General features: G+C 45.1%; 1 protein-coding gene across 8 annotated transcripts in view; it reads left to right on the top strand.

Moving 5' to 3' along the window:
• Window positions 1-8,627: 8,627 nt before the first annotated feature.
• The window catches only part of WIZ (WIZ zinc finger), a 688,842-nt gene continuing 682,316 nt past the window's right edge, over window positions 8,628-15,153 (top strand). For all 8 annotated transcript variants that reach the window (XM_069231671.1, XM_069231676.1, XM_069231674.1 and 5 more), the window contains exon 1: window positions 8,628-8,748. The gene's annotated coding sequence lies outside the window, so the exon portion shown is untranslated. The remainder of the gene's footprint in view (window positions 8,749-15,153) is intronic.

Raw genomic sequence — 15,153 nt, forward strand, 5'->3', positions numbered from 1 at the left:
CATAAAGTTTTTTTGTGTTTTTTTTTAAGAAGAGCAAATACAGTGGATGCCATTGTATCAAGTTTTTTAGACTGTGATTATGTATTTGTGGCCAATTAGCTAAGTACCAGCCTGAAGTTTACTTGTAGAGTTTGCTCACAAATATCTTATCTTCTCTGTAATCTAGGTAAGAGGGCAACTATGCTGGAATTGACCAGCACTGCAATGTATTGACAGCTACTGTGACGTTAGTATGAGTAGGACGTCATTCGTGAAGAGACTAATTTTCTATTGATCTCCTCTGAACTCCATCCCTTCTATGTGTAGGTGTGCCATAATTGTTATAGCAAATGGCTCTACAGCCGGGGCTAGAAGAAGGACGGGGGCATCCCTGCCAATTCCCTGTTACAAGAGGGAGGAATTCAACAAGCTCCATTAACTCTCAATTTATATCTCAGGGCTTTGCAGCTAGCAAGCACCCACCTCCGCATTTTAGACCCCAGTACTGTCTCCTGGAGAATGACCCTAGGAAAGTTCCAACCCACACAGTCAATCTCTTTCCTTGTTGAGAATCATCAAGAGAATTGGCTTTCTTGATGACTTCTCAACTAAATGCTCGACTTTTATAATGATATCCCTTTTGGGTCTGCCAATAAATAAATCTACCTTGTCTGACTCAATTAAAAAGTACATTAGTTTGTCTATTCTATTGGCAAGGATTTTTTTTTAAAGATTTTAACATCTGAGTTCAGAAGAGGGATTGGTCTGAATAAGGCACATTCCTTTACATTTTTACCTGTGGGTTAAAACTTGATCTGCTTCTTAAATTGATTGTGTCACCCCACTGTCTCCTGCAAATGTGTTAAACAAGTTGCGATTTCTGCACTCATCACCAAAAATAAGAATTTGTAAAAACGAATCTGGAATCCATTGGCGGACTAGAATACTTATGATGTCTATCTTAGTGAATGGTGCCTCCACTGCTTCTACACAGTTCCTATGTGGAGATGATATCCTGGAGGGCCAGAAAAATGCCTCCACTTCCTCTGGGTCTTCCAGCCACTGCAGTACAGTGATTAGAAAAAGGAATTGAACAGGTTTTCTCACCTCCTATAACACCACATATCTGGTACCTAAGTCACCTCGTGTATATGATTAACTTCATGGATCCGGAGTTGTCTCATTAACATAGACCCCATTTTGTTCCCCCAATTTCTATGTTATTTTACCTAAATACAGACAATTGTCCCCTCGGCATTCCTAACGTCTTGCACAGGACTCGGAGTGTGTTTTATCCAGGGATTCTAAAGGTGTTCTCCCTTCTACCACTTTTCTCTTTGTAAGGTGTCTGTCTATTACGTTCCTGTCAAGAATGACTCACCTGAAGTTCCGTGCTTGCTGCAGAGCAACATGGTTCCTCACTCGGCTAGCCAGAACGATTCATTTTTGGGGATGCTATGTACGAAAAGCGTAAAATAAAAGGTCTATAAAAAATGGTAAAACCAAGAATACTCTGCATGTCCCTCAGTGGGAATGGGGCAATTCAGGTTTGCTTCAACTTTACGATCAACCATTTTGATTCTTGAGTGAGCTGTAAAGAATCCTGGAACTTCAACTATAGTAATATGAAAAGCACAGTTTTCTGATTTGAGTGGCTGACAATGAATTGGGCATATCAGTCATATATGGGGACCTATCACTGAAAGCACTAAACATCTGATGAATATCTTCCTGATCACTGGAGCATAGATTCGTCACTCAGGCAGCAAATACTTTGTGGCTTAGCTTTTTGTCAAGAACCACTCACCTGTAATTCTGTGCTTGCTGCAGGAGTGATACTGGTCCCACCAGTCCCTCACTCTGCAGGCATAACCAACCTCTTTGTTACCGAATTGCCTTGAGTGTGTGGAAGGGGTATAGATGGGAGAGGAAAAGACGCCTGCTTAAGGATTCAACTTATGTGCGGTCTTCCTTCTGAAGGGTCGTCTCCCAGAGTAGTCTACACAGAGAACATGGTCAGCAATTAAAATGTTATCCAGCTAATGTTTTATTTTTATAACAGAGCACTTAGCAACATTCAGAGCACTTAGCAACATTCTTTCAACGTGGCTCTTTAGACTGACAACCTAAAACGTATTTTCATACTTCTTGAATTGAATCCAATATAAATAATAAGTGAACTCTCCAAACAACTGTTACTGTCACAGATTGTTTGGAGGTTTTGTTTTTCTTTTATGGTTCAAAGTAGTATCTTTGTTCCTTTGTATTTTTATACTCTCAGAAGGACCGAATCACCCCCTGGTTTTATAACAGACATATATCTTGTCTTTTTTGCAAAACAAAATAATTGCTTCAATCGATTTTACATTTTAAGAATCTCCTTTGTTAACTCTCTTGATGTGGTTTGTAATTCATTGCTGAAAAATAAAAAAAGTTAGTGCTGTGACCTTTACTTGATGCACTGTCTTGTAGGCATGAAGGCAGGCGTAGAAGACGAAGAGTTCTCAAATTATGGGAACTTCCAAAGCACAGCAAGCCTTCAAGGCTCCTAGGCACGCAAAGTGCTAAGCAGGAACATTTTCTCGGATGGGTACAACTGAGGCCAAGCACCCAACTGGCTCTAGAGTACAGTTTAAGTAGGGCCACCCCCAAGATAGCTGCCTTGTCTTCTGAGACTGCCATCTAACTTTAGCAATATATTGTGAATCACACATCGCTAGATTACAGATAGGCAGTTCTTTCCTTAACTGCCCTGTGGCTGCACAAAATTACAGTATAAAAATGGACACTGATTTAAGAATATTAAACCATGACCCGGGAAATTAAAATAAGACAGTGGTTTCAAATGGAAACCTAGTGACAAAATGCTTTTTGGTGATTTAAGCTTTTTAAGTGTGGAATTACGAACATTACAACTAGTACCTATTATTGAGGATCACCAAGTTAAGGGCTGTAATTTGTTTATGGAAAACTCAATCTGTTTTGATACTTTTGGGGCTATAGTAACTTTAGAAGTGTAATTCTGAATAACATGGTATTAGTCTTTTGTGGGTGTGTTTGTATTATCCCCTTCTTAACTTTCTCTAAACCCCTCTAATTTAGAGTAAGTATTTCCCATTTCCAGCCACTCTCCTGTGTCCCTACCACATTTACTACTGAAACGTATACCTATGTGTGCAGAGCTCCCCCAACACAAAAGATAAGGGAAGCACAAGTCTCCGCACATACATTTTTTTAAAAGTATTTTGTAGTACCAGTACTACCACTGCAGTACTCTTACATGCCACAAAATGCATTTTATCAGTAGGCCCCATTGACATTTTAGGTTGGCTAATCAGACTTTGGTGGGACTTTTAAAAATACCTACAACCCAATACAAGAATTGATTAGTCAAATATGACTGACAAACCTATGGATCACATCAGTACAGGAAAGCTGTTGTACTTCACCAAAGTGAGCTTGCCTCTGCTTAATTCAAAAACATTCTGTTTCTCTGTGTAATAAATCTCACAGACTTCGAAGTGTGTATCCTGAAAGTTATACTTTTCCTCTATGTACTGTATTATGTTTGGTGTGAATAAAGTACTCATTTTTGTAAAGAAAATGACTGGGTGGATATTTACTTATTCTGCCTATTGTTTGATTACTTTGAGTTCAGACTCCCTATCCCCAAACGATCTCCTTGATTTGCCTTGGAATGCTCGTCCTCGATACCCTCAGAGCCAAGTGCAGAAGGGATTACTTGGCCTAGTTTGCAGCGCTATTGTAGGATGGATCCCAGAAACCAGCAATGGAAGGCCCCAACCACCACAGTTGAAGCTAGGTAACCCCTGCTTGCCCTCTGGTCCCTCAAACGGGTCCTGCCTGTAAGAAATGCCGTAGCCAAAGAAGCACTGGCAAAGCCAATAATAGTTCTTGCCTTCTAGAGTTAGCAATGCAGACCTGGTGTTGCCAGTGCTTTCTGTTGATGCTATTCAGCAGTAGCACAAAAAAAGACAATCGGCAAAAAAAGACAAATAACGCCTTTTGCTGAAGTTCACTAGTGGCAAAGAAAAGAGCAATGACGCCTCTGAGAACATGCATCATCATGCATGTACACATATAAGTCGAGACGTCAGTCAGCCCAAACATCGCCATGCATGCGTCGTTTCTAGAGTTGCATCCTTTCCAAGACAAAAATACAAGTTATTTGTTTTTAAGATTCTGCAAAAAGAGACCACGCTGCAAACCTAGTAATTACATTTGCACGTGCGTGTCATTATGTGGTAGCTATTTAGCTATTATAATTTTCGATCCACATCCATTGTACATGTAGCACCAATGGTCGAATCAAATAGGTGGACCTGAGTTTGGAAGTTAATGTATATTTCATCGCTCTAACACAGAACCGAGAGTTTCAGTCAGTGCTTTAAATGGGCCAGTACTCACAGGTACTGAGTACCGGCACTTCTTATTTTTCTCACTCTGAGTACCGGCACTTCTCTGCTGCCAAGTAGAGTACTGGTACTCATGAAAGGTAGTCTCATTAGCTGCCAGTGCTGCTGAGCACTAGGCTGTCAGAGTTGAACCTGTCTCTGACAGCTAAGGTGCTGCTTTAGCCCTGGGCCCACCCCGCTGAGCTATTCAGCAGGAATTATCTGCCTAATGTCCAGGTATTCACTGTAGGGAAGTACCATCTTGCCTGGCGTGTTACCCCCATTTTTCACTGTATATATGTTGTTTTAGTTGTATGTGTCACTGGGACCCTGCCAGCCAGGGCCCCAGTGCTCATAAGTGTGCCTGAATGTGTTACCTGTGTTATGACTAACTGTCTCACTGAGGCTCTGCTAATCAGAACCTCAGTGGTTATGCTCTCTCATTTCTTTCAAATTGTCACTAACAGGCTAGTGACCAATTTTACCAATTTACATTGGCATACTGGAACACCCTTATAATTCCCTAGTATATGGTACTGAGGTACCCAGGGTATTGGGGTTCCAGGAGATCCCTATGGGCTGCAGCATTTCTTTTGCCACCCATAGGGAACTCTGACAATTCTTACACAGGCCTGCCACTGCAGCCTGAGTGAAATAATGTCCACGTTATTTCACAGCCATTTTACACTGCACTTAAGTAACTTATAAGTCACCTATATGTCTAACCTTTACCTGGTAAAGGTTGGGTGCTAAGTTACTTAGTGTGTGGGCACCCTGGCACTAGCCAAGGTGCCCCCACATTGTTCAGGGCCAATTCCCCGGACTTTGTGAGTGCGGGGACACCATTACACGCGTGCACTACATATAGGTCACTACCTATATGTAGCTTCACAATGGTAACTCCGAATATGGCCATGTAACATGTCTATGATCATGGAATTGCCCCCTCTATACCATCCTGGCATAGTTGGCACAATCCCATGATCCCACGGGTCTCTAGCACAGACCCTGGCACTGCCAAACTGCCTTTCCCGGGGTTTCACTGCAGCTGCTGCCAACCCCTCAGACAGGTTTCTGCCCTCCTGGGGTCCAGCCAGGCCTGGCCCAGGAGGGCAGAACAAAGGACTCCCTCAGAGAGAGGGTGTTACACCCTCTCCCTTTGGAAAATGGTGTTAGGGCTGGGGAGGAGTAGCCTCCCCCAGCCTCTGGAAATGCTTTCATGGGCACAGATGGTGCCCATTTCTGCATAAGCCAGTCTACACCGGTTCAGGGCCCCCTCAGCCCTGCTCTGGCGCGAAACTGGACAAAGGAAAGAGGAGTGACCACTCCCCTGACCTGCACCTCCCCTGGGAGGTGCCCAGAGCTCCTCCAGTGTGCTCTAGACCTCTGCCATCTTGGAAACAGAGGTGCTGCTGGCACACTGGACTGCTCTGAGTGGCCAGTGCCAGCAGGTGACGTCAGAGACTCCTTCTGATAGGCTCCTTCAGGTGTTGCTAGCCTATCCTCTCTCCTAAGTAGCCAAACCCTCTTTTCTGGCTATTTAGGGTCTCTGTCTTTGGGAATTCCTTAGATAACGAATGCAAGAGCTCATCCGAGTTCCTCTGCATCTCTCTCTTCACCTTCTGCCAAGGAATCGACTGCTGAACGCGCTGAAAGCCTGCAAAACTGCAACAAAGTAGCGAACACGACTACTGCAACTCTGTAACGCTGATCCGGCCGCCTTCTCGACTGCTTTCCTGGTGGTGCATGCTGTGGGGGTAGTCTGCCTCCTCTCTGCACTAGAAGCTCCGAAGAAATCTCCCGTGGGTCGACGGAATCGTCCCCCTGCAAACGCAGGCACCAAAGAACTGCATCACTGGTACCCTGGGTCTCCTCTCAGCACAACGAGCGAGGTCCCTTGAATCCAGCAACTCTGTCCAAGTGACTCCCACAGTCCAGTGACTCTTCAGTCCAAGTTTGGTGGAGGTAAGTCCTTGCCTCCCCACGCCAGACTGCATTGCTGGGAACCGCGACTTTTGCAGCTACTCCGGCCTCTGTGCACTTCCGGCGGAAATCCTTTGTGCACAGCCAAGCCTGGGTCCACGGCACTCTAACCTGCATTGCACGACCTTCTAAGTTGTCCTCCGGCGACGTGGGACTCCTTTGTGCGACTTCGGGTGAGCACCATTTCACTCCACTTCGTAGTGCCTGTTCCGGCACTTCTGCGGGTGCTGCCTGCTTCTGAGGGGGCTCCTTGTCTTGCTGGGCGCCCCCTCTGTCCCCTGACGCAATTGGCGACATCCTGGTCCCTCCTGGGCCACAGCAGCATCCAAAAACCCTAACCGCACGACTTGCAGCTAGCAAGGCTTGTTTGCGGTCTTTCTTCAGGAAAACACTTCTGCACGACTCTCCACGGCGTGGGGCATCCATCCTCCAAAGGGGAAGTCTCTAGCCCTTGTCGTTCCCGCAGAATCTTCAGCTTCTACTGTCCAGTAGCAGCTTCTTTGCACCCACAGCTGGCATTTCCTGGGCATCTGCCCATCTCCGACTTGCTTGTGACTTTTGGACTTGGTCCCCTTGTTCCACAGGTACCATCGTTTGGAAATCCATCGTTGTTGCATTGCTGATTTGTGTCTTTCCTGCAGAATTCCCCTATCACGACTTCTGTGCTCTTTGGGGAACTTTAGTGCACTTTGCACTCACTTTTCAGGGTCTTGGGGTGGGCTATTTTTCTAACCCTAACTGTTTTCTTACAGTCCCAGCGACCCTCTACAAGGTCACATAGGTTTGGGGTCCATTCGTGGTTCGCATTCCACTTTTGGAGTATATGGTTTGTGTTGCCCCTATCCCTATGTGTCCCCATTGCATCCTATTGTAACTATACATTGTTTGCACTGTTTTCTAATACTATACTGCATATTTTTAGTATTGTGTACATATATCTTGTGTATATTTGCTATCCTCATACTGAGGGTACTCACTGAGATACTTTGGCATATTGTCATAAAAATAAAGTACCTTTATTTTTAGTATATCTGTGTATTGTGTTTTCTTATGATATTGTGCATATGACACTAGTGGTACTGTAGGAGCTTCACTCGTCTCCTAGTTCAGCCTAAGCTGCTCTGCTAAGCTACCATTATCTAGCAGCCTAAGCTGCTAGACACCCTATACACTAATAAGGGATAACTGGGCCTGGTGCAAGGTGTAAGTACCCCTTGGTACTCACTACAAGCCAGTCCAGCCTCCTACATTTCACCATCACGCTGTGTTTGACAGAACAGGGCCCATTCAGGCTCTGTGCTGTCAATCACATTCATACTACTGTATGCATTTCTGCAAACACAGGAATGGAGAGATCCCCGCTAACAGCGACATTTAAGAAGCTATGGGAGGAAAGAAGTTTAAAATGGCTTTAATTCCTCCTGAGTCTTTTGAACGAGGGTCTGCTTACATCTGTGTGTGTGCATGTGTTCTTCTGTGAGAGAAAAGCGAATGAAAGAGGGAGAGAATCGGGACACTTTAAGGAGGACTGTGTGGAATGCTTTGTGAGTGCGTGTCTGCTTGTTTCGTTGTGTGTGTGTGTTTGCTCAAGAATATATAGTATTGTGCAAAACGACAGCAAATAACAGTATGGCATTAGAAAGCTGCAAATATTACAAAACAAAACAAAATGTTAAAATATAATTGTGTTTCGCTTTCATTTTGTGTAACAAGTTAACTTGTTTTATTTAAACACATTTCTCATGTGTCTTGGTATGTGCTGCAACTGGTATATAAATCATAACTTATCCTCCTGTCTTGCTCTTAGCCCCGCCCCTTGCCCCGCCCACCACACTACAAGCTCATGTTCATGAGTACCTGGACTTATTTTTTCCCATTTAAAGCACTGGTTTCAGTGGCATTACTTAGTTAAATAAAGTGTGAAGAGTCCCGCTCAACAACATGCAAACACTCCTCACTCACGGGCTTTCTCACGTTAAAAAAGTCTTAATTGCAATCAGTGAAGATTCATAGAAACCTAAATACCGCTTACTTTTATAATAATTTCATTATTATCTGTTCTCAATCACCAGGGAAATTGCGTCATCAAAAGTACAGCTTTGAGAATGAACCAAAGCAAGTACCTGTTACGTAGCCATCTTACAGCTACTGCCAACCAATACTTTCCTGCGGCATCAACGTCGCCACTCGCAAGATGGCTGCAGTTAAGGGGCCGAATTGGTGACGTCACGGCCTGCACGGGAGCTAGCTGCGCTGCAGGAGGAGGAGGGCGGGGGGCGCTAGGCCGGGGGAGGACGGGGTCTGAGAGGGGACAATGTACGCGGGGCTGCGGCGGCGCAGCAGGAGGAGGAGGAGTGCTTGAAGCTAGCCGGTGAGTGTCCGCCAAGGGGAGGTAGGGGGCCTCTGGAGCCACAGGCTACCCCTACCGAGGATCAGCGGGAGGTCTGAGGAAGCACCCTAAAGGTGCAGGTGAGCACCCCCACCGACAGAGAGGGTGGACTGAAGACCAGCCACCTTCTTAGGGAGAGAAATGGGTCATGATTGCACCCCCCTCCCAGAGAGATGAAAGAGAGCTGGCAGAGAGCTCCGCTTTGGGGCAAAGAGTGATTTTTTTTTTTGGGGGGGGGGGGGGGGGGGTGTAGAGAAGGGGCTTGCCTGGAGTGAAGAGGTGGGCCCAAGAACACGCCCCCACTCCCACTAAATGGAATGGGAGAGGCTGTAGGTGAGCACCCCTCGGGAAGGCCGCCCAGGTGGATTGGAAGAGAGCAGCCCCACGAAGAGATTGAGGGAGGCGGTCTGGAAGTCCGCCCCCATCAGTGAGTGAAGGAGGAAGGCCAGACATCAGCACCCCTCCCTTTCACTAGTCGTGGTGGAGATGGACTAGATGATAAGCCTCAAGAATGATGGAGATGAGGTACGGTATACACAGGACACTTCCCTGGTGCCATGGGGAGCTTTAAAGATCTCCGGATGAAAAGAGGGACGACAGTGTGGAGGATACCTGTCTGGGAGTGAAGGAAAGAGGCGCCAGGACACCTTCATATGATTGATGAGGGGGTGGGGAATAAAATAACTCGATGGTAGTGGAGGCTGGCGAATTCCCGACAGATTGATGGTGGTAGATAACCTTCCTCTGTCGCCTGAGTGATAATAAAAACTGCCATGGAGCTAATCTTACCGCTGAAGGTGATGCGGGACTGGGTGCTGAGGGAAAGAGCCCCACCGAGTAATGTAAAGGCACTGCTGAGACAACTCCAGGAGTCATAAAGGGTGCTTTCGTTCATTGCGCCCCCCCCCAAAAAAAAATAAGTGCATGGGGAAGTAGGGGATATATAAGATAAACCAACCCAGTGATGCATAGGGGGTGGATAAGTTGCCCGCGTCCCATTTGAGTAGGGAGTGCCATCTTGGGTATGGGGTGCTCGGCCTTTGGACTGCCGGGACGGAGATACTCGGTTGGAAACGGGAGAATTTGTGACATTTTTAAGTTGGTAGAGCACACGTGAGGGAACGGAGTAATTGGGGTGCAATTAGAGGATGGATATGATAGAAATTGCGTGTCTTACACAGTAAATAAGGTGTGCGAAACACATTGAATTGTTAGCATGTAGGTGTCATATGAAACATTGGAGAGGCGAGGGAAACAGTGGGGAGGTGCACTGAACGGAAATGGTGACGAAAACATCGGGGTCCAAGGGTGATAGGCTTCCGGGTACAGTGAGGTTATGAATTAAATATTGAAGCTATCGGGATCTGCAAGAATTACTTTGGTAGCAGTGTGCTCAGGATTGGAATGAATGAGTTTACCAGGAATGTGTTTGAAACTATTGGGATGCAAGGAAATTATTTGCAAATGTAACAATGGGGTTGCTGTCAGGCGTCTCTGGTAGGGAGGATAAGCGATGGTTAAGAGAAAAACAAAAAAATGAAGACAATTGTGGTTGCAAAGGAGATATTCTCCAAATCAGGATTTGAGGGAATCGGGGATGTGCAAAGCGACGATGTAGGAAACAATGGGTCGTGGACCATAGACACTTTGAGGTGTTATACGAAGGTCAGGTAACTTTGCTGGGTGTGATGGATGCATTAAGTTGTTACGATGTGGTTAATGTCTAGTGTGAGGAAAACCATGTGGCGCAAATGAAGCATTTAAGTAAAAGAGATGGAGGGACTTAAGGTTTGGGTAATTTGGGGGTTTAACATATTCATTGGGATGTGGTGGACACGTTGGCTGTAAAGGATGTATTTGGAGGTCATGACAGTAAATCTTTAAGATGTGAGAATATATTGTGATATAAACAATGATGTACACGAGGCACATTACTTTACTGTCACATGTTGGGAGCAGCCATTGACGATTACGGAAACTTGGGGTGCGTAAGACCTCGGTGTGTTAGAAAGACATTGAATATCTCTTAGCATGTGCTTGCGAAATATCAGTGTTGGCAATATGCGAGACACAAAATGTGTGGAGATTGACGGGAAGGGAATAACTCAACATGGAATAAGGAGTGTATGAGGCAGCGTGGCTGACCTGCAGCGGGGCACTTGAATGCAGGATTCAGAATGGGTGACTGCTCTTACTGTTATATCCTTTACCTTGGTTATCAGTGAAGTGTGATTTCCTTTAAAACAGTTCTTCTGCAAGGTCGCTCTATAGTGGGATAATTGCATGGTTATATGGAAGGATGTCCTGGAGGCCTGGAACTGGGATGCAGATAAATATACACAGGTGAAAGATAATGGTGGGAGGCGGGGGTCCTGGGACGATTATCAGGGTGGCAACGAAATCGCGCGCTGTATCCGTGTCCCAGATATTCTTCACCATTGCACAGTCGTGGGTGCTTGGAGCAGCGAATCAGGATGCTGCTGTCCTGGTACCTTCGGGCCGGCTGGGTGTGGAAATATGGATGCGAGGAGAATGCTCCTCGTCTTCCCCCTTTCATCCTTGCTGTAGCCTTCCTCCCTTCAGATCTTCCAAGCCCAGCCATTCTGAGATCTGAAGACTACTTGCACCCTCACAGCCCCCCGCTGTGGTTGATGGTGGACTTTATGCCTTTCTCTGGCTGCTCATCGCGACTCGCAAGCCCACATCATCCTGGGCAGGTCACCCGAGGCAAAGGCTGTGCTCTGGGTGCCTATTGGGGTGTGCTCCGTCTGCGTCTGGAATACCCACGCGGTCGGCTCGCTTTCGAAGCTGCGCCGGGGATCTCCCCACACCTGCCAGGCGTCTAGTCAAAGTAACCGTGATCCGTATTGTTCTGTGATGTATTCGTAGCCGACCTTGCAATGCTAAGCACACCCTCGACGCCGTATACATAATTATGCCTTCTCCATTCACATTAGCGGCGAGGAAGTGTGCGGGCGCTGTGCCAAGATCCTATTTCAGGCGTTTAAACGGCCGGGGTGCTGAAATCAGCAGGTGTTTACAGGAGCCCGTTATCCCCAGGAGCCGACTGTAGTGGCTGGCATGTCACTATGGAGGGCGTGCGGTTTCCTGGGGTGGGGCAATAATGAAACCATATATGTGGTCCGACGTACCCTCTATTTCGCTGATGTCCATGTTTTTGCAAACAGGGGCGTGTGAATTCTACGCTACGTAAAGACAACTCTAATTGCATGGATTCTTAACAAATGATGTGATAAGTAAAAAAAAATGCAGATTTTTTTGGGTGTAAGTAATTTAAGCTGTCGTGGTTTAAATATAGTGATGCACAGTTATTTTTCCTTTACAGTAAATTTTACATACTTATATTATAAAAAACTTTGCAGTTAAATGTAAAGAATACCAACGGATGCCCTTCATTTTCTCTTTACATTGGAACCATATCTAACGCGCATTACTCCGTGTAAATCAGTGGTGCACCTTTTAGACATCTGGGCTTCCCTCTTCTATAAATAAGGAGAAACGTTCGATATTTATTACTTTTTTATGATATGTAATGCCGAATGGTACGCACGTGGGTGTTTTATTAAATACAATTGTTCCATGTCGTAAATGTCATGTTTGCCAGTATTGAGTTCTAGCACGCCTTGGATTGCCTCGCACATTAGGAATCGTGCTCTGCCTTGCTTCATGGCCCCACGACTTGCCTGGCTTAATTTAATATTCAAATGCCAACGTGTTATGCTGCATGGGTATTCGGGTTTCTTGTGTATGAATCTGAACATTAATAGGCACTGTGTTTATGCTTCCACGTGTAATATAGCGAAAGCCGGTGTTTGTGCGGATTTTTTAGTATATGGACTTTGACGTTCCTTGTCTATTACAGTTATATGTTCCAATGTAGGCATTAGGAAAAACATCCTTTTCCCCTTTCTTTTCAACAGTACTTGCCCAGAGAGGCTTCTTTTTATGCTTGTGACCAATACACTTGCTTCACAGATACAACTAAATGGAGCACACGGTTGAAAGAAAACAGGTCAGAAAAGACTGTTGAGTTTTCGGTTCCTGCTGTGCCGTGGCTTCTGGGGCAGGGGCTTACTCAATGGGTTTTCATAGATGTTGCAGTTGGCCACAGCTTCTGAAGCGCTCCTCAGAAAGAGATCGCTGAGCAGCACGTTGATGTGGCGGAGAAGAACTACAGGCAGTGACAGCAAACAGTGACAGAGAGCTTGCTTGTTGTTCTCACTTGTGCTGAGTAATGTTTGGTTTCACAAGACTTTGGGTAAACTTACTTAGCAATTATGTGTTGAGAAGGTTGCCATTAAATCACCTGTAGTGCAAGTATCTTTGACACTACGGCTAAGCGCCTGAACTTTGTAAAGATGTTAGAGGCGCAGTGGGCCCTGCCATTTGCTGAAGTCAAATGTTCAACTAGATGGGCCCTTGGGAATACGTTTGAGTGTGCTGACCAAGAAGACCACTGCCTTCTGTATCTTGCTTCCTTTGGTGCTGCTGGCGGTTAAAGCTGTTAATCTGTGCTCAGCTTGCTGCCCTTCAAGAGATAAAAGTGAGCATTGTTTGGGTAACAAGGATTTGGTGGTGAATGTTTTGTAGTGAAGTTGTTATTTGTCTGATGGTCCTGACTCTAAATTAAATTGAATTGAAAGTGTTAAATTGTGACGGGGATTGTTCTCATTATATCATAATAATAATAATATAGGTGCCGGAGTAAACATCGTAACATGAGCTTTGTACTCAGTGGACTATGGAAAGATCTACATGCTAATCAGTTAATGTAGGTGTGTATAAATGTGTGTATGTATATGTGTGTGTGTGTGTGTGTGTGTGTGTGTGTGTATATATGTGTATATATATATATATATATATATACTCGCACCCTTGCCATGCAGTTTTTTCAATAAAAAAATTACTGCAAGTGTTACATTGATATGATTAGTGATGTTATCAAAGATGTCATGAGTGCTGTAATTTGTGGGGTAATTAACAGTGCATTGCAAGGACGTGAGTTATAGTCACCTTAGGACACGAGTTATAGTTACTGATAACTCTAACTATAACAGATGAATTTCTTTGTTTTTGTGCAAGTACATTTCGAACGCTAACCATAACGTCCCTGTAACCTTTGTTTTTTCCAGTGGATTTCCGTTTTCTTTTTAATTTACTACCTAACTATAAGCATGGGTGTGAGAGTGGGTCTGAGAAAGTCAGGATGTGAGAGTAAGTGTGAGAGTCCAGGTCTTGGTGTGAGAATGAGTGTTGCAGTCACTATCTCAATGAGAGAGAGGGTGTAAGAGTATCTCTGAGTGTGAGAGTGTCTGCATGGGTGTGCGTGTCTGGGTGTGGTAGTGAATCTCTAACAGTAGTTATCTTGCTGTGAGGGCTTCTGAGAGTCTCTGTATGCATGTCAGACTGAATGTCAGAGTGTATCCATGGATGTGAGACAAAGCCTAAGAACATCTCTATGGGTGTGAGTGAGTGTGAGAGAACCTGGGTGTGAAAGTAAGTGTAACAGTCTGAGTCTGGATTGTGAGAGTGGGTGTGAGTGTCTGTCTGGGTGTGCAGTACAAGACTGTCTCTGTAAGTGTGAGAGTGGATGTGACCGTGTCCATTTTGCTGTGAGAGTGCGTCTGGCAGTCTGTAGGGTGTCAGACTGAGTGTCAGTGTGTTTGTGAGAACTTCTCTCTGGACGTGAGCGTGTCTGTGTGGGTGTGAGAGTGACTATGAGACTGTGAGAGAGTTATTGTCAGAGTGTGTCTCTGGGTGTGAGACTAAGTGTGACAATGTCTAGATGTGAGAGTCTCAGCCTTGGTGTGAGAGGGGGTGTGAGAGTGTCTCTCTCGGAGTGTGAGAGTGTCAGCACAGGTGTGAGAGTGGATGTGACAGTGTCTATTTGGGTGTGAGAGTGGTTGTTAGGGTGTTTGAATAGATGTATACTTTTTTTTTTTTTTTTGACCTTTCGTGAAATCTGCGGATCCATTCGTGGATTTACGCCCGGGGCCATGTGAGGATTTCAGAAACCATCCAAAAATATGTTTTAAGACACTTGAAGACCATTTTACCTATTTACCACAAGGATTAAAACCCACGGGTTCAGTGAACCTCTACCCTAACTCCGTTGTCTACATTCAGCCCCGGGGACCATTTCCAAATGAAATAGCAGCTGCAACATTCCTGTGAGATTCTGGCCAGCCAATCAAATCCTCCTTGTTGTGCATGAATGTGTGGAGAATCAGTTTTGCTAGATATCTAATTTTTGGGGCCTTAAATTACTCTAAAACTACTTAATTGATTTACACCAAACCAAAAAAAAGTGTGATATGTGAAACAGAATCTTACTTCATGCCAAATTTGGTGTAATTCAGTTCAGCG

The sequence above is a fragment of the Pleurodeles waltl genome, chromosome 4_2 (genome assembly GCF_031143425.1).
Source record: "Pleurodeles waltl isolate 20211129_DDA chromosome 4_2, aPleWal1.hap1.20221129, whole genome shotgun sequence".
Classification (NCBI taxonomy): Eukaryota; Metazoa; Chordata; class Amphibia; order Caudata; family Salamandridae; genus Pleurodeles; species Pleurodeles waltl.